The sequence below is a fragment of the Calonectris borealis genome, chromosome 10, assembly GCF_964195595.1.
Source record: "Calonectris borealis chromosome 10, bCalBor7.hap1.2, whole genome shotgun sequence".
NCBI classification, from domain to species: domain Eukaryota; kingdom Metazoa; phylum Chordata; class Aves; order Procellariiformes; family Procellariidae; genus Calonectris; species Calonectris borealis.
This window is the reverse complement of record NC_134321.1, coordinates 7,398,772-7,415,512: the sequence shown is the minus strand read 5'-3', so window position 1 is coordinate 7,415,512 and position 16,741 is coordinate 7,398,772. Positions and strand designations below refer to the sequence as shown.

Here is a 16,741-nt window from a genome sequence, read left to right as displayed (position 1 = left end):
GTTTTCTAACAAGATTATATTATTATTGTAACAGTAAATGTTCCTTTAATCAGTGATTACAGCTTTCAGCCAGTCATGTAGTAGTACATGCTTTGTTCCTCAACAACCCGAACCAACGCTTTCCAACTACCCGACAATCCAAATCTAGATCATATAGCACGTCATGGGCAGATGGCAAATAGGTTGTGCTGTATTATCTGAAAACAGCCTGGTGGGAGAGCAGACCTGCCTCGCAGGACATCCCTGTTTGGAAATACAGCCAGAATTCCATGTGCTTCTGGAAGGAACGCACTGCAAGGATTGCTAGGGACAGCAAACAGGCAAAATAATGCAAATAAAGTACCGACTCGAAAACCACAAGGAAGAGCTTTGCCATGCTCTGCTGTAGCATCACACGGTGCGACAGCAAAGTCCCCTCTCCAAGATATGCACAATCAGCACACCACATACGACAGGTCAAACCTGCAGCGAGGGACTTACCAGGAGAGCACAGATCAATTAAGACCAAGTGACTAATGATGTGGAAATTAACAAATGGCCTAATTAACATGATGTATGCAGTGTTGGCATGTTCCTGTGAGTGTGTAATCTAAAGAGGGAGGAGGCAAATTGATGGGTGGTAGCAGAAACGCAACCACAATAAGTTGTAAGGAAATTGTGAGGGGGACCTACTTTAATTTTACCCTGCTCCACACCCTGCTCTAGGATATTATCCTGGGTAAAATTCAACGCTCCTGTCTCCTCTGCAGGGAGGTTACACCCTCTTACTGCACCTCTGAACATGACCCAAAAGATTCATGGCCTGATTTTAGATAAGCCCTCAAACATTCAGCTGCTTATTCAAACCACCAAGCCAGTCTGACTAGAAAACTGGCCAATCTTCCCTGTTTTGTGTATTTTCTTTGTTTTAAAGCTGTGCCCACAGAACCCAAGCAGGTCTGAAGCAAACAGGTAAACAAGACCTAAGTCACCGAGGCACCTACTGAACTTTTACCCATGCTACGTGACCCAAGAGCTGAGGGACACAAAAAAAGAGCAGCTGCCAGAAAAGCATAGCCGGAGACCTCCTGTTCGAGTCTAACCCACTGCACTTTGTGGTAATGCAAAGAGAAATCTAAGCCCACAGCAATGCTTACCAACACCAAGACTTGAAAGACTACAAAACCTACCAACTTTCCATGATGAGCAGGAAGAGACAAATACCTCTTTCCAGCTAAAAAGCAGTTATTGATCACCTGCCCTCCTATAATGCATTTATGGGAAGTCCTCAAAGCGTTCCCCTGCACGCAGGAACCATTCGATAGTTCTCACGCACACACCGTTCCTCATCACTTCAGAGCAGCCGGCTCTGAAGACAGCTCTTTGCATCCTGCCTGAAATGTTCAATTTTTTGCCAATACCTGCTGTGAAAGAAGGCTCTACAAATCAGCAACACAGGCTGGCTCTTAATAGAATCTAGACCTGAAACTACACAGGAGTGCAAAGCCTAACCAAGCATCTAGTTTTAAAATATGCTGTCCTGTAAGCCCCTACTGTCTTTTAAAACACTCAAGAGACCTTTAAATCAATACCAGCCTACAGCAGATATCCATTTCACTATGAACTCAAAGGCATTTATCTAAATAAAAGTCAAACTGCAGTTTAAACTCAGAGTGCGTTTGAAAGCCAAGTCCATATTCATAGCACAATTACGAATTAAAGTGCAATTTGCCCACAGATTACATTACTACTTTTTTTTTTTTTTAAAACCACACAGCAAGATCAGGTTGGAGCTTGTCCCTGCCTGATGTACAAGTAAAAAGAGAAAATACAACAGGTAACGTCCTATATGCTCAACTCAATAAAGATAAAGCTGACACAGAAATACTAGTGACAAACTGTAAGGGGGAAATACAACCATGGTCATGATCGTGCATGAATCCATCTGTTTTCGTGCATTTCTATACCTTCTATTGCTGCAAATCTTTGCATTTCTTAAGGTAACGTATTTATCCTCAAAACATTCCTCTGCAATAGGCTAAGAAGCTATTTTATGAATCAAGCACCGAGAATCACAGGCACCAAACTGATCATCCCTACACTTGTCAAAGGGACCGGATCCCTGGCTCAGCCAGTGCTCAAGCACTGATTGATGCTGACATGAACTTTAGAAGTTCACAAGTGAAAAAACAAAGGTCTGCGTAAATTAAAGGATTTCATGGCCACGGTTTAACATCATCTAAAGCAACTTTCTGATTATTGTTGCTGCCATTCAAGAAGTTTGAACATGAAAGTTATTGCACAGTAGCTGGCTCTTCAGATAGCACAGCTGTATTTTGCCTACTCCAGCAACAGACAGACTTTCCAATGGTTGCTGCAGAAATACAGGTGAACTCCACTTTCTTGTATGCCAAAGTCTGCAGTTCTCCCTACGCTACCCACTCCAACTGCCATCAAACATACAATACACTGTTCAAAAATCAGTCAGGAAATAAAAGCTAGAAATACAGTCAGTGCAAAATAAACAGGAGACTTGAAATTAAATAGATACACCAAAATAAACAGTTTACTCAGTTTCTGAAACTAGCTGTATTTTAACTTACATTAAAATGCCCAAGAATTTCTACCCTGAAGCATTAGCAATCAAAGGATGTGTTTCCCAGAACTCGGATCCCCTCACTAGACAGTATTTGGCATGCTAGTCACAGCATTCAAATGGGAGAAAGAATTAACGTGCTCCAATAGATAGATCATCGGGACCGGGAGTCAGGAAACCTCCGTCTATTCCCGGCTCTCTTCATCTCCTGCTGGGTGACCGGGTCATGTCACATCACCTCTCTAGAGCTTTTGTTTCCACAGCCACCCTTTGTCCGTCTTGTCTATTTAGACTGTAAATAAAATTGAGGTAGGTATTGTCTTGGTTTGCCCGATGCTGATGAAATGAGGCCTCAATCTTGGTTGGGCTCCAGTAATGCAAATAAAGAAGGGAACTCAAAACTTGAGGTCATGGGTGCATATCACACTCCCCCATGACTAAGCACGGGTCCCAAATGTATGGCAGTGCACGAAGCGCTGCAGGGGCTGCAACGTCCCCATCAGCTCGGCCTCTCCAAGCTGACCAGACCAGCAATGCAGGCTGGTTGGGGATGCCAAGCTTGGGGGCACAGCTGTCCTATCGCTGAAAACTGTCACATTTCTGCTATCCCATAGCACAGAGCGTGTTCCTTCTCGAGGAGCGCCTTGGTCTGATGCCATGCAGTAGTGCAATGGCTCACTGAGCAAATGTTTCTGCCATCAGTATTTTAAAACATCTTCTTCAAAGAAAAAGAGCCCTCAAAACCCAAAGCCAAAACCCCGTCCTTTCCCAAATCAGCGCTCCCCTAAACCTGAGCTATCTCAGGTGCTAGGCATCTCTTCAAAGTGGCAGTTTATAAAGCATCATCTACAGTGTTTTATGCCGGTCCCAAGAGACCACGTCTTTGGCATGCAGTCAGCCCGTATCCTGGCACCTCCATCTACATATGGGGTTAGCCGAGCCCGAGTGTGGGCATACCCACACAGAAAGCAGACTGCCCAGTGTCCTGCCTGCTTCTCTGTATGGGTACATGTTTCTGTTTAATTACTCATGAAAGGGTATTTTGATCCCTCGAAGGTAACTGTGGAAAGAAAACAGAATTCAGACAACCAACATAAATCCTGGACAAGAGCCTGGGCTGTAACTTCAGGGAAGCATCCTACAAAGGTCAGAAGCTTCTACAGATGGCAAGAAAAGACTGAGCAGAGCCACGAACTTGAGTGGCCCCTAATGTTCGGATTGTTTTTCTCCCTGTGGAATAGAAGCTGATCTGAAGTTTGTGGGTTTTTTTGAACTTTATTTTGACTTAATGGCACGAGAAGTGCTCTGCACATTATTTATCCATTACATACTTCAAGTCTTCCTTGTATTGGCTAATCCAACAATGTAGGGTTTTTCCCCTCCTGTCACTAAGATGCCCACGGTCGGGAACTGAGAGCCTGTTAAATCAATATGGGAAGGTCCCCGTTCTGTCTATTCATCCATTCCAGTCTCTAAAAGAGCAGTGTTTGCCTTTAGTTAGCATTGTGAAAATGGCACTGTGGATCACTGAACATTGCAGAGACTGAAAGGAAAGCCTTGTTAAATAACCAGGTACGTAGCCTGTCTTGAAACCACCTCCCAAAAGTAATAATGCTGTCACATGAAGAGTCCTTCTTGCCAGCGAGGAGGGACCAGTCAGCTCTTTGAACCATGAGATGCCAATCCTGCCTCCTTGGGCAAGGTGCGGGGTAGACCGGGAGTTCACGTAGAAGTTCTGCCTCTGCTTTGCGAACTTGACCAGTATGGAGAAAAGCCATCTCTCTTTTGAAAACAGAGGTGCCTGGCTGGCTCGCCAGACAAAGGAATAGAGACGTATCTGGCTCCCAGTCTCTGCTCACCATGATGATGGCTGAATTTTCAGTGCGGTGAAGGTTTCCGATCCTTATGTCAAAATCATTTATCTGTCAGTGCAGAAGATTATGTCAAAAGCCTTTCTGCACCTTTTGATGACAGGCATTGGAGAGAAGGAGGATGGCTCGAAGTTCTGCCACTGTCAACTGTGGCTTTCATTAAACACTTTGTCAACCATTGTCATAACACAACTTTTCATTGCTCCTGCACAAAAGGGAGCCGAGGGCCCAGAACAATCGAGCCCTGCAATAGAAATTCCTCTGGCTAATCTGTCGAAAGATAGCTGCCTAGTCCGCAGCTTACTGAATAGGCACCATCCTCTTCCCACATGTTTGTAGATGGCTTTACAACGCTGGAATGGAGGCCCCATGCACACTTGATTGGGTATGAAAAGCATGGCCGCAGCTGAATTAGCTTGGGGATGGGGGCCAGGGGAACAAGAGAGGGAACACATTGCCCATGCTAAAAGTACACAGCTGTGCAGGGAAGAAAGCACACTCGAATTTCTTTTAAAGAAGCTTTTGAGCTCCCAGAGAGATAGCAGAGTCCTCATAAGCAGTGACACACGAGGCTTAACGCTGAAGCACAAAGCGATCAAAGAGACTGCAAGGATTCAGGTGATTGTATGGACTGTAAGGACAGAAAGGAACAGCTTTAGCCCATTTTTCTTTTTTCTTGTGCACAAGACAAGCCCCAAATACACTCCCTTAAAGGAAGAACAGCCAAACAGCTACCACAGTTAGTGCCAGCTACACACAGCTGCACTGCAAGGCAACACCTTCCCTTAAATGGGATTTTTCCAGTTCCCCCTAAAACAAACGGCCACTAAGTGGAGTTGCATAAGCCACCACAGTGATAAGAGTCAGAAGGAGCTTTCACACACTAGATGTGCAGTCCTTGTTACCTTCTGGAGTCATTTCTTGCGGATTCCTTTCAAGTGGCTGGTGCACTGCCAGAAGCCGAAGCCTGGACTTGGGGAATCACTCGCCCACCCCACCACCGCCATTCCTGGGTTCCCTTTGAATCCGCCTGCTAAACTGATAGAAAAACCACAGATTCTTGCATCCCTCAGCCCCCTCAACATCCTCATCTCTATTCCACTGCACCCAAACTCAGCATAACAGGCCTACGGTCAGGAAGGACAAAGAACAGAAATACACCTTTGCTGAAGGATGCACTGAAGGGCTCTGCACCCACGCTACATCTTGCAGTTCAGCCAGCCTCAAGCACGAGCTCCCGCGCTGCTAAGCAATACTGCAATGGTTAGACTGACTGGGCTGCGCAGCCTCTGGGATGCTCACGTTTCTGGGGTGCCCATGGCTGCCCTCATGATTTCTTTTGCAGCGTACCGCAGGGATCTCTGCCTGCCTGTGCAAGGCACCCAGTGCACAAGAAAAGGGACACTGCTGGGGCACAGAAATGTCCCACACCAAGCATCAGCAAGATTTACCTCCTAAAAGGAGGTAAGAGCAAAAAAACACAGGGCACCAGAGAGGTGAACGTCCCAGCTTGCTGCTGTAAGTGCTTTGGAGAGGAGAAGGGGACTCTCCAGGACATGGGAAGGACAAGCAGCACCCACGTGGGTGAGGCTGTGCCCCATCACCGAGAGGTCCTGTTAGCGGCTAAGCGAATGTGCTCACTCAGGCTTTACTTATGCCCTAGCTCAAATTAGCAGCAGCAGCATCATATTAGCTTGGGTTAATAGCCTGCTCATATAAGGGGCTTTATGTGCAGAAAGGAGTCAACTTAAGGGCAACCCTCAAGCCATAATATGAGCTAATTTGACAGTGAAGACAAACTTTGAGAGGTCATCCAGACACCAAGAAAACTGTACCATGAATCACTCTCAGTCATGACCAACAATACTGTCTAAAGGAAATTCCTGTAGCATGATCACCAAAGAATCAATACCACGCCGATTCCAGCAGACGCATGCAGTCATTAATGCAAAGAATACTAATTAAAACCACATCACTGAGAAGCATTGTGCCGGACTACAATTTAATTTAGCATGTGGTTGATATGGTTCAAGGAATTAGGGAATTATCTTCAAGTAACTTTCAGGAACACATTTTCATCCCTGGCCCTTCCTCCTGCTCTGCCAGTCTGTGCTCACAATGGTTTCCGCTCGCAGAGACCACACATCTGGCACGTAACGACGCCTGCGCGTACAAGCCTGGTAAGCGACCACCAGAGCCGGTCTGCTCGCACGAGGCTGCAAACATAAATATCTCTATCGTTGCCTGCTCCCTGGCTCCAACAGGCAGAGCAACCACGCTCTCGGCGGCTGAGGAAGGGCAGAGAAGTCCTTTGCAGGGCGTTGGGTAACACTACGCTGCTGCTGGGGCTTCTACATCTCCTACAACAAGGAACTCTTACAGGCTTATTTGTCTCTTTAAAAAGGGCAGTCAGGTTATTTTAGGCCCTGTTCGGTTTACGCAAATGTGTTTTCACAAAACCTAGGATCCCATTTCCTCCTATTTTAATAACCTTAGCAAAAGTAAAGTGGAGTTCTTTTCTGCCCTTTTTTTTTTTTATTTTGCTTGGAAGACCATGTCCTCCAAACATCCCAAATGTTTTAGATTTTTTTGTTTAAAGAAAGAAAGATTAGCTTCAGCTTAATCTACGTAATCACACACATATGCAAGTACATCACAACACATGTGCAAAGCACTTGGGTAGCTCAGGTGCTTACAGACCTCTTGCCATGCCTCTGCAGCACCAGGAAAGATGTAAGAATACTCATTTCAAACCCCTCATATTTCAGGGCTTAATCCTGGTCCACTCAACAAGAGTTTTTTCAGTATTTCAACTGCTCCATGCTCCAAAAAAAGTCAAGTGAGATTTCAAGAAGTGAAGTAATTTGAAAGTCATCCGATGGCCTCAGTGGCAGTGAGGACTGTGAGCCCTTGTCTCTGCAGAGTGCCCCACCGGCCCCAGCAGCCTTTCCCTCTCCTGGGGACACGTACAGCCTTTCCCTCTCCTGGGGACACGTACAGCCTTTCCCAGCAGCCAGCAGGGACCAAACCAACAGAAGATGGCAGGACAAAGCAAGCATGGATGACAAGGTATTCAACAACGTTTTCTCTGCTTCTGAAAAAAACACTAGCAGCAGCCACATAGCCCGCAGTTACTGAGGCTACAAACCCTCCCATTAGGATTGCACGTTCCTCTGCTCCTAATCAGACAGCCCAGTCAAGGGCAGTATTATACGCAGGGAACAGGGGATGCTGCAAGGGTTAGAGCAGGCGGTATTTAATTGCAGCAATTTTTCACTGTATTTGCTGCTTCTATTAAGCTGCACTACCTGAAGGAGACTGATCCTCTCCAAAACACACTGAGCTATCAGCTGCAAGGATTGCCTCAAAGCAAAAACACATTTCAAAGGGGGCACGGACATCTAAATAAAAATAACTATTTAATTTAACATAAAGCAATCCTGGTTTGCCACCTGTGACAGGTAAGAAGTTGGAAAGAGCAGGATGTGGAAGTTTTTTTTAACCCACAAATAAAACTCCACCCTTCATCTGCCCAGACACCCAGAGGGTTTGTTCTGGGTTTATTGTTTTCATTAAAGTGCTACCTACCGTCACGAGAAAGACATATCCCAAAACCAAAACCCTGCAAGTTGTTTGTTCCATTGCGTAAGAGCAAACTCACCTTCTTCTAATTTGATGGCAAATCTCTTTCTCAGCGATTTTGCCTCCACAAGGCAAAGCACGCTGTGTTTTAAACCGCTGAAGCGAGGGCTGGAGGCCTAGCTCATAAACAAAATACTTGCGAAACAAATTGCTCCTGCTTCCATCACCACTGTGTTTCTTCGGTAAATCAATAAAGGCCATGACTTCTTTACTAACATTTTCAATTAAGGTTCCCCACTGTGTATTCAACATACTAAACCAATTTATTGAGGATTAACAACTATGTAATTTACTATACATGTCTACCTTAGAACGACTGCTAAGCCTCCATTAACTGCTAACAGCAGCTACATTGGTAAATCAGCATTAAGTGCTATTTACAGTTTCAAAAATTGCTACTTCTGCAAAGCAAATATTTTCATCTGAAAGTTGTGCAATTTTTCCACAAATACTCACAGCAGATAAACCAAGTTAAACCTTTGGCTTTTTCAGATGCTTGGAAAGACCCACAGCAATACATTCACCTGCTGGCTACCCAACCCTCCCACCACACACGACTTTGCAAAACCCAGCTGTGGGTTACAGGTCGAGTATAGATGGAAAAGAGAGAGAATTCAGAAACTCCCCGAACACTGTTCAGAAGTTTCCACGATTTAAGAAAACATCCGAGGTCAACAATCATTCAATAATATCCAGTAACCCATATTTTAATCATAGAATCATTAAGGTTGGAAAAGACCTCTAAGATCATCGAGTCCAACCGTCAACCCAACACCACCATGCCCACTAAACCATGTCCCTAAGCGCCTCATCTACACGTCTTTTAAATACTTCCAGGGGTGGTGACTCCACCACTTCCCTGGGCAGCCTGTTCCAAGGCCTGACCACTCTTTCAGTAAAGACATTTCTCCTAATGTCCAAAGATACGTTTTCTCCTAAAACACAGAATTGTAATGTGCTCTGCTGTCTTTGGGGATGCAAGTGGTTTCAATCATGTCCGCAAGCATTTCTGGTAATCTCAGAGTGCTTAACTACCCGAGAAGACATTCTTCCATCGCTCCAACACCACAGTTTATCAGAAATATTAATTCAGTAAATACATCACCAGGCACAGCCCTCACGATGCCACTGACCAGCAGCACCACGTCTGCACACGCTGCAGGCCGGGAGGGGAGAGCACCAAACCCTGACGCTGAAGTTTGGGGACGCATCTGGCATCGCCCCTCTGCGGAGCCCGCGGCGAGCGGGGCTCGGCCGTGCCCGGTCCAGTGGCAGCGCGGGGCACGGCACCGCCCGGCCGTGCCGGAGCAGAGCCCGGTCAATCATTAATGGTGGGGAGAGGGCAGGCAACCCGCTCCCGTGGTGTTTGCTCAGCGCTTCATTCTCTTGCGGTTCTTCTTATTAATAGTTAATCAGGAAGGACCGATCTCCCCCAAAAAACCACGCTCGCTTGGAAGTGGCACAAAGGAATATTTGTGCACCGGTTAAAACTAGTCAAGCAAAGAGCTGGCGGGGGGGGGGAATCTTAGAAAAACAGCATGCAGATCTCTCCTGCAGCTCGGGCATGGGGGCTCACCAACTTGCTCCTGCCTCTCCTGCACTTGATGCTGCTTTTTAACACCCCAGAGAGGGGCTGCATCACCTCCCCGCCTCGTACAGCAGAACCGTGCAAAAGCAAAGAGGCATTTCCCAGTAAGAGCCACTGTTCTCCCGTTCTCCATCGGCCCAGGCTGGCCACGCTACCCCGCTGTTTCACCAGTGGCTGCTCCTCATCAGCCACCCAGTGCATCTGCTGTGCTGTCGTCTACGAAACATATCTGCTAAGTTTTTGACTTGAAGCTCTGTCTCGTTAGATGTGCTGCAAAATTTAACAAGCTAACTGACCAGAGCCAAAGCAGCCACCTCAGCTGTACCTGCCAGGACAGAGGTGGTGGTCATCCCTCCTGGCTCTGCTCCCCTCTTCCCAGCTGGTGGCAATAACCCCGGCCTCACAAAACACCTGGACAACTCTGCAACTTTTTACAGTGGAAATAAATCCCCTTCTGATCCCAGCAGCAGCCCAAGTGGGATTACAACACTGGACTCCTTGCTATGCCCACCAAACTTACTCAGTTTAAAATCCACCCAAGCAAGGACATTCCCTGCACTTTTCAATGCTGAAACTGAGCAGTTGACTGAATCCGAAGATCTTGAACGTGGAAAGGAATGATGTATCTAACCTCAAAGCATCAGCTAAAGGACTAGTCACCTATGGGGCAGTCGCTGGCTGGCAGCACTGCACACTGCAGGGCCAGCTCTAATCCCCCGGAGGCGTGAAGAACATATGGCAGACAGCTCTCTATTTTCAGTTTAAAAATAGTTCTTCTTTATAATAAAGAACAGCATTTTAAGGGCAAAACATGCACATTTTAAGCTAAAAGAGCCTAAGCTGGCCATCCTGGCTGGAGGTGTGTGGTTTACACAGGCATCCACTCTCTCCCCTTTCGAGTAATCAATGTCCAATCATAATGGGCTTTCATTCCAAGCACTTTTGTATTGCCAATAAAGCACCGAGCAATTTAATGGATTTCTAACCCCAAATTGGAAACTGTACTGCATCCAACTGACTCAATTTGTTCAGTCTTAGAGGAAGCCCTGGAACAAAATGCTAGAAATAAAACCACATGCACTGATAACATTACAGAAATAGATACACCAAGAAGCAAATGTTCTGTCCATTTTATTTTATCTGACCTCCAACCTGTTTTAATTGACCTTCAAGATGGAAAGGCTGCATTTAAAAGAAGCCATTTCTATCTAGATCAAGAGAAATAAAAGCCAAGCTATATATAATGCATTCGCTGCAAAACAAGGCAAATAAATCTACCATGAAACTACCTTTCACTTGACAATGAAAAGCCAGACAAGACTTTCAAGTTAATTTACTCCATATTTTAGGTCCTAAGCAGAGCTATTTTCCTCCATAAACTTCCTCCTCTGCACATGGCCTGAAAACAGCAGACATAGCTTCCTCTACCCTCACCTTATCACAAACAATAGCACTTGATGGCAGACAGCTGTGTTATCACCTTTGGCTAGCAAGAGGCTGAAGAGGCAGATCACAGAGGCAATGGTGCAATGCAGGAGTCTCCAAATGGTGGTCCACAGTGTACCTCCTGCCAGCAGGAAAAAGCCAGCAAGTCAGATACTGTTTGACATGGTAGACGCTTTCCTTACATTGATTCTACATGTAAGCGACCACTGTCATTACAGTAAGTATGACCAAGAATGACATTGCTCCAGAAAACGCTCTTTATTTTACAATGTGCTATAGAAAGCTATATTCCTGCCTTGATGTTAAGAGCAGGGCCACCTGTCAGAACAAGCATTCATACTTTTTTTTGGCATAACTCCTGTTAGGGATACCTGCAAGGATTTGAAAGCAGATGAAGCTGGTGCTCAAGTCTCTGCCCAAAGAATGCCACAAAAGTCAAGGGGATGGTTACATCTACTGCTGCTTTCCCTTACATGCCAGTCTTCACATTCCTTATTACAGCAGAATGACACAAATAAGCATATATTCTTGCTTAAATAACTTGCACATGTACATGACTGTTTCACTGCGTGAATTTAGACACATATGCAGCTACAAACACAAACATATACACATCTATATATGCATGAGGCAATACATCTATAGTGATGTATACAGGTAGAAAGGCTTTATCAGGAGAGTTTGGGACAGCTGTACAGCTTATGACTGAGTTGTGAAGAATGCTAGTAAAAAAATCTTTATTACACTCTGCCCCATCATATAATGCCACGTCTTTTACAGAAGCACTATTTTTAAAAAAATGTTTGAGCGCTTTACAGTTTTTATTGGTGCTATTTTTCAACTCCTTCCACTTACAAAGCCATTACTTCTTTATTAGTGCAACTCAAAACTGCAGAAAGACTCAGAAAGAGGAAAGTTATAGCCAATAAAATTTTAGAAAGTTCTTCACATAAGCTTGCTCTTCTTAAGTCCGGTATCTCAGGACTTCCCAAGATTAAAAGACAGCCCCTATTTCCAGTGGCTGCAGCTTTTTGCTCTTCAGGTATCTTAACCTTATAGGAGTCCTGGGCAAATGGGGCTCTGGGCAGAGCAAAGGTGAAGCAGCCAGTGAATGAGACCACACTTGCTCCCGCTCTCCACACTCCTGGCTGGGGCACTTGAGCTAAGCTCAAACCCTGCATTAGCTTCAGTCAGGCGCCAAAGCTGAGCACACGTTTCGCCTGCAGATCAGAAAGGTATTTTTTCATCTACTTCAAAGGGCTGTGATGTACTTCGCTGGATGGATGCCTTGATTTATTATTCAATGAACTCCTTTGGATCTGTGCAATTTCTCAGCTAAAAGCATCACAGCTAATTCAAAGGAAGGGCAGATGTTATTAAGGTACAAACTTTCTCTTCTATAGATTTTTACCCCTTCCATGTTGTAGAGGGTTAGAGGGATGGGAAGGGGAACACTTCCCTATTCTTTTGCTACAGGAAGCAATTAAGGACCCAATCTCTTGCAAAACTGCTGGATTCAGAAAGTATTTGGATAAGTTCATTTCACCTTCTTTTAACTATTATTACTGGAATCATACTGCTCCACTTGGCATTTGAGATCAGATTTTTTTTTTTGCTGTAACTATCTTAGTTCCTGCCCACCAGAAGGTGCGTATATGCCAGTGGAGGCTCCAGTCCCAGCTTCAAGTACAGGGAACCCCTTCATCTGAACAAAGGCTGCATCCAACAACAAATGCTGCAGGAAGACACTAAAAGAAGGCCAGATCCTCCCCTCTCGCTTTGAACCCATCCCACTCAGGCATAACCCAAAGTAGATGCCATCTTAAAACTGCCTGATGGCCTCTGAAAATTTAAAAAAAAAAAAGGCCTATAATGAAAGTCCATGTGGGTGGCCGCCTGGCTGCATTGAAAATAGAAAAGCTAACACTACAATTAGGCCAAGAACAGAAATACCCTTTCGCTCTTCCAAGTGGTCCTTGCAAGCCTGGGCACCATGCCAAGGAGCTCACCATTCACCACTTGCACTGCACCTCTCGCAGGGAAAAAGGCACATTGGCTTGGCACCAACACCTCACACTCCAAAAACCAATTATTTGAAAAACATGAATGCAGAAGGTGCTCCCTATTGCATGGGGAGGGCCACAGGTGTGTTCACAGCTTGGCAAATTCAAACCATGTCCTTTTGAGAGTAGATAAATTAATCTCTATGAGGAGAATAAGGAGAAGAAACATCGTCATTTCATAGTAATCAGAAGAGAAATCTTAGGGCTCGTGCAAAGCATTGCTGATCTAAGCACAGACAGCAACAGAAAATAAGTGCAGCATTTCATGCGCAAAAGGTGAAGAAATCCTGAGATGAACCATGATGGAGAACCCAAGGCACCCCACAAGCAGGGTCATGGGAGAGTTGAAAGAGGACAAGACCACGAAGACTGGAGGGTAAGAGCACATCATATCATTGAAAAACCACAGGAAAGAAACACCCATGCAGCTCACCACCACATTTGTGAAGCCACTGAGAGGAGATAGTGCTTCTCTCCTTCCCAAGACCAGGCATTGTCAGAAGCAGGACCCTGGGCTAGACAGGCCACCGACTCACAGCAGCGCGGGAGCACACGCTAATGTAAACTCTGTATTCCAAGCCCAGCTCGATTACAGCAACGCCACATTAAAAAAAAAACGCATTTTCCTCAATTTGTCACAGCAAGCAAGGTACGAAATAAAAAACTTTCTGAATCTTCCAAACACACAGGCTCCCCCCCTAAAGTCTTTTGCAGACCAATGAGAATTGTGTAAAAATAAATTGTAGCGCATTTTATAGGGGAAAATAACTCCACTGCAACTGGAAACACATAATCTAGCTTTTCTCTAACAAAACCTACAGGAAATGGCTCTGCAAAAGTTAACTAAGTGATACTGAAGTTTCTCCAGAGTGTTGTATAGGAAATAACACTGCAGAAATGACTGCCTGATTTAACCTTTTGTCCAGACTATGCTACAAAGCCATACTACAGAGGTATCTGGCTGATGTTAACAATCCTCCGGTGTATTCTCTAGGACTGCAGCAGAGAAGGCAGGTTATCTCACACGTGCTCAGCAAAACACCCTTGCCACAGCACAAAGCCCAGGCAGCCAACTGCTGATGGAAAACAGAATTTTTACAATTTTCCCTTTCTATGGCTGGCGGTTGGTTTTTATTTTGTTTTTTTAAAGATGTGAAGAAGTAACGGCTGTCCTGCGGTGCAAAGAGCAGATGCATGCATGCATCCCCTGCATCTGGACCGGTGCCAGATCAGCAGTGCAGACATACCAAGCTGTCCCATCTCTCTCTGCCATCTGTCAAACCATCCATCCGTTTGTTAGAGACCTCATAATGCGATACCATAGCATTTCTGGGTGAAACCTCCTTTAGCATCACGTTTCTCAGCTCCACCACCCTTGCTGGGCTTCTCCCCCTTTACTCACCACCTCCACCATCCAAGGAGGGGCTGCTTCATGCAACAGTGAGCGCCAGTGAAGGATCTTTTACTCCCAAGGCACCTCAGGAACGGCATGTCTGCCAAGAAATCTGGTGTCAATATTAGCCTGGAGCTCTGCAATCACAATTACACAAACCGAGCCAGGTTGCCCTCCATCCTTCCTCCCCCGCCATCCACACGCTCCAGCATGGAGAAGGTGTTGCTGCGAAGACCTGAAACAAGTCTGGTTTTCAGCCTTCATTCCTTTTAGTCAAAAAGGAGGAGCTACATCTTGCATATATACTCTGTCTACTGAATCCCCCAACATCTCACTCAATCTTTGCTTTCCAGGAAATGTGCTGTATGGGGAAGAAAAAGGTAAGGAAAAGAAACCAAGGCTTTTCCGCATTCCCACAAAGCTTGGGTTCCTATGTAATTGCTTTAACCAGGACAGAGCTTCAAGAGCTATGGGACACGTTTACTGCTTTATCAGGTTAGCCAGCAAGAAACCATTTTATGTTTTTTTCAGCAAATTTGACACAACCACCAAAGTTGCTCCAAGACACAAAAAAAAACACCCCTACATAGGGGCAAGAGCCAAAAAACAATCTATCTATCTAGAGCAAGGACATAACCCTCTGTTCAGGAGGTGCACAATAAAATGCCCCCCACAGACACAACACTGATTTCAATATACCAAATTGGTCACTGGGAGGGAAGCCAATACACAGCAATAATGCAATCGGCCTCAGGAATTAGCTCTAGTAGCTTTTTTTCCTGCAGCCCCGCGCTTACGTCAAGTCACATGAATACAATTACATAAACTGTACCTTTTCCGTGAACACCTTCCCTGGGATAAAGGTTCTCATTTTACTCCACATAAAAACACTCTCCACAGGTTTATAAGCTTTAATTGCTATGCGAACACATAAAAACTGCCCAAATAAGTCTACTTAATGGTTACACATTAACTATCATACACCTCTAGGCTTGTGTTGTCCACCTATTTGCTAGATCAATAAACTGCTTGTAAGCAGACTTTTTTAAAATGTTGCTGCTGCTGAAAATGTTCCATTCCTGTGCCTCTCATGGGACTCTGACAGGCAAATTTGGCCAAGGAGCAGCAGGTAAGGAGGTGGCTGCCTGCAGCCGATGTGTGCAACAGCAATGGATGGGACAGCACCAAATAAAACCCTACCACAAGGCAGCACCTGAACAAGCCACTTGGGAAAAGCTCTGCAAGGCTGCACATAAAAGCCAGCCCTCTGCAATGCTCCACACACCTGTGGAGCAGGGTAGAAAGCATTTCATATACTGTCCCATACCTAAAGGGGCATCAGCAAACTGGTGCAGCCCAACTGCTTTCTTGATATGGCGCAAGCGCGTTAAACGCCTGCTAAATTTTACCTGGGGCATTTACAGATGCCCTCATGTGCCATCAACCCACCTGACAGACACATGCAGTGGCAGCAGGGGCACAAGGCTGCCACCTCCTCCGGGACAGGGTGAGCGAGACTGAGCCAAGGAGTCTGAGAGTGATTAAGTGTTGATCAAATCCAACTATTTCATAAAGTTTCTGATACGCCCAACCAGCTTCAACCGTCTCCGTGCTTCGCTGTGAAATCCCTGTAATATTTATCAAAAGTCTGCGAATGGCTCCTTTGTCACCTTTTTTTTTTTCCTCTTTAATAAGGAAAATGCAGAGTCTGAAACTCCAGAGATGCACTTTGACATCCCAGTGTGCTTCCCCAAGCACCCACCGAGTGCTCTCAGTGTGGGCAACAGCCCCACACCTCTTGGCTCGCGTCCTTCTGGGGATGGGTAACACCACTGCTTTCTCCCTAACCAGCTCCTCTTTTCCCACAGCGAGGAAACGTCCCTTCTCCCACACTGCCCTGCCGGGCTGCTCGCCTCCCAGCCCATCTGCAGACCCACTTCCACGGGGCAGGGGGGGCAGACAGACAGCAGGCCCTTCGCACCTCCCCACCATAAACCTGCCCAGAGCAATTACCCAGCCCGCTCCAGCTGGGAGCACATTGCTGCCTAATTTATAGCAGCAGAGCCACCAAGGGCAGCAGGCAGCTGGCCCCAAGGTATGTGCGAAGAGAAGCCGAAGCCCCACGACAGCGGAGGAAATGCAAACACAGGGGGGCTCGCGCTG

General features: G+C 45.8%; 1 protein-coding gene across 1 annotated transcript in view; it reads right to left on the bottom strand.

The window, feature by feature from the left end:
• LRIG1 (leucine rich repeats and immunoglobulin like domains 1) overlaps nt 1–16,741 on the bottom strand; it is a 91,952-nt gene that overhangs the window by 55,093 nt on the left and 20,118 nt on the right.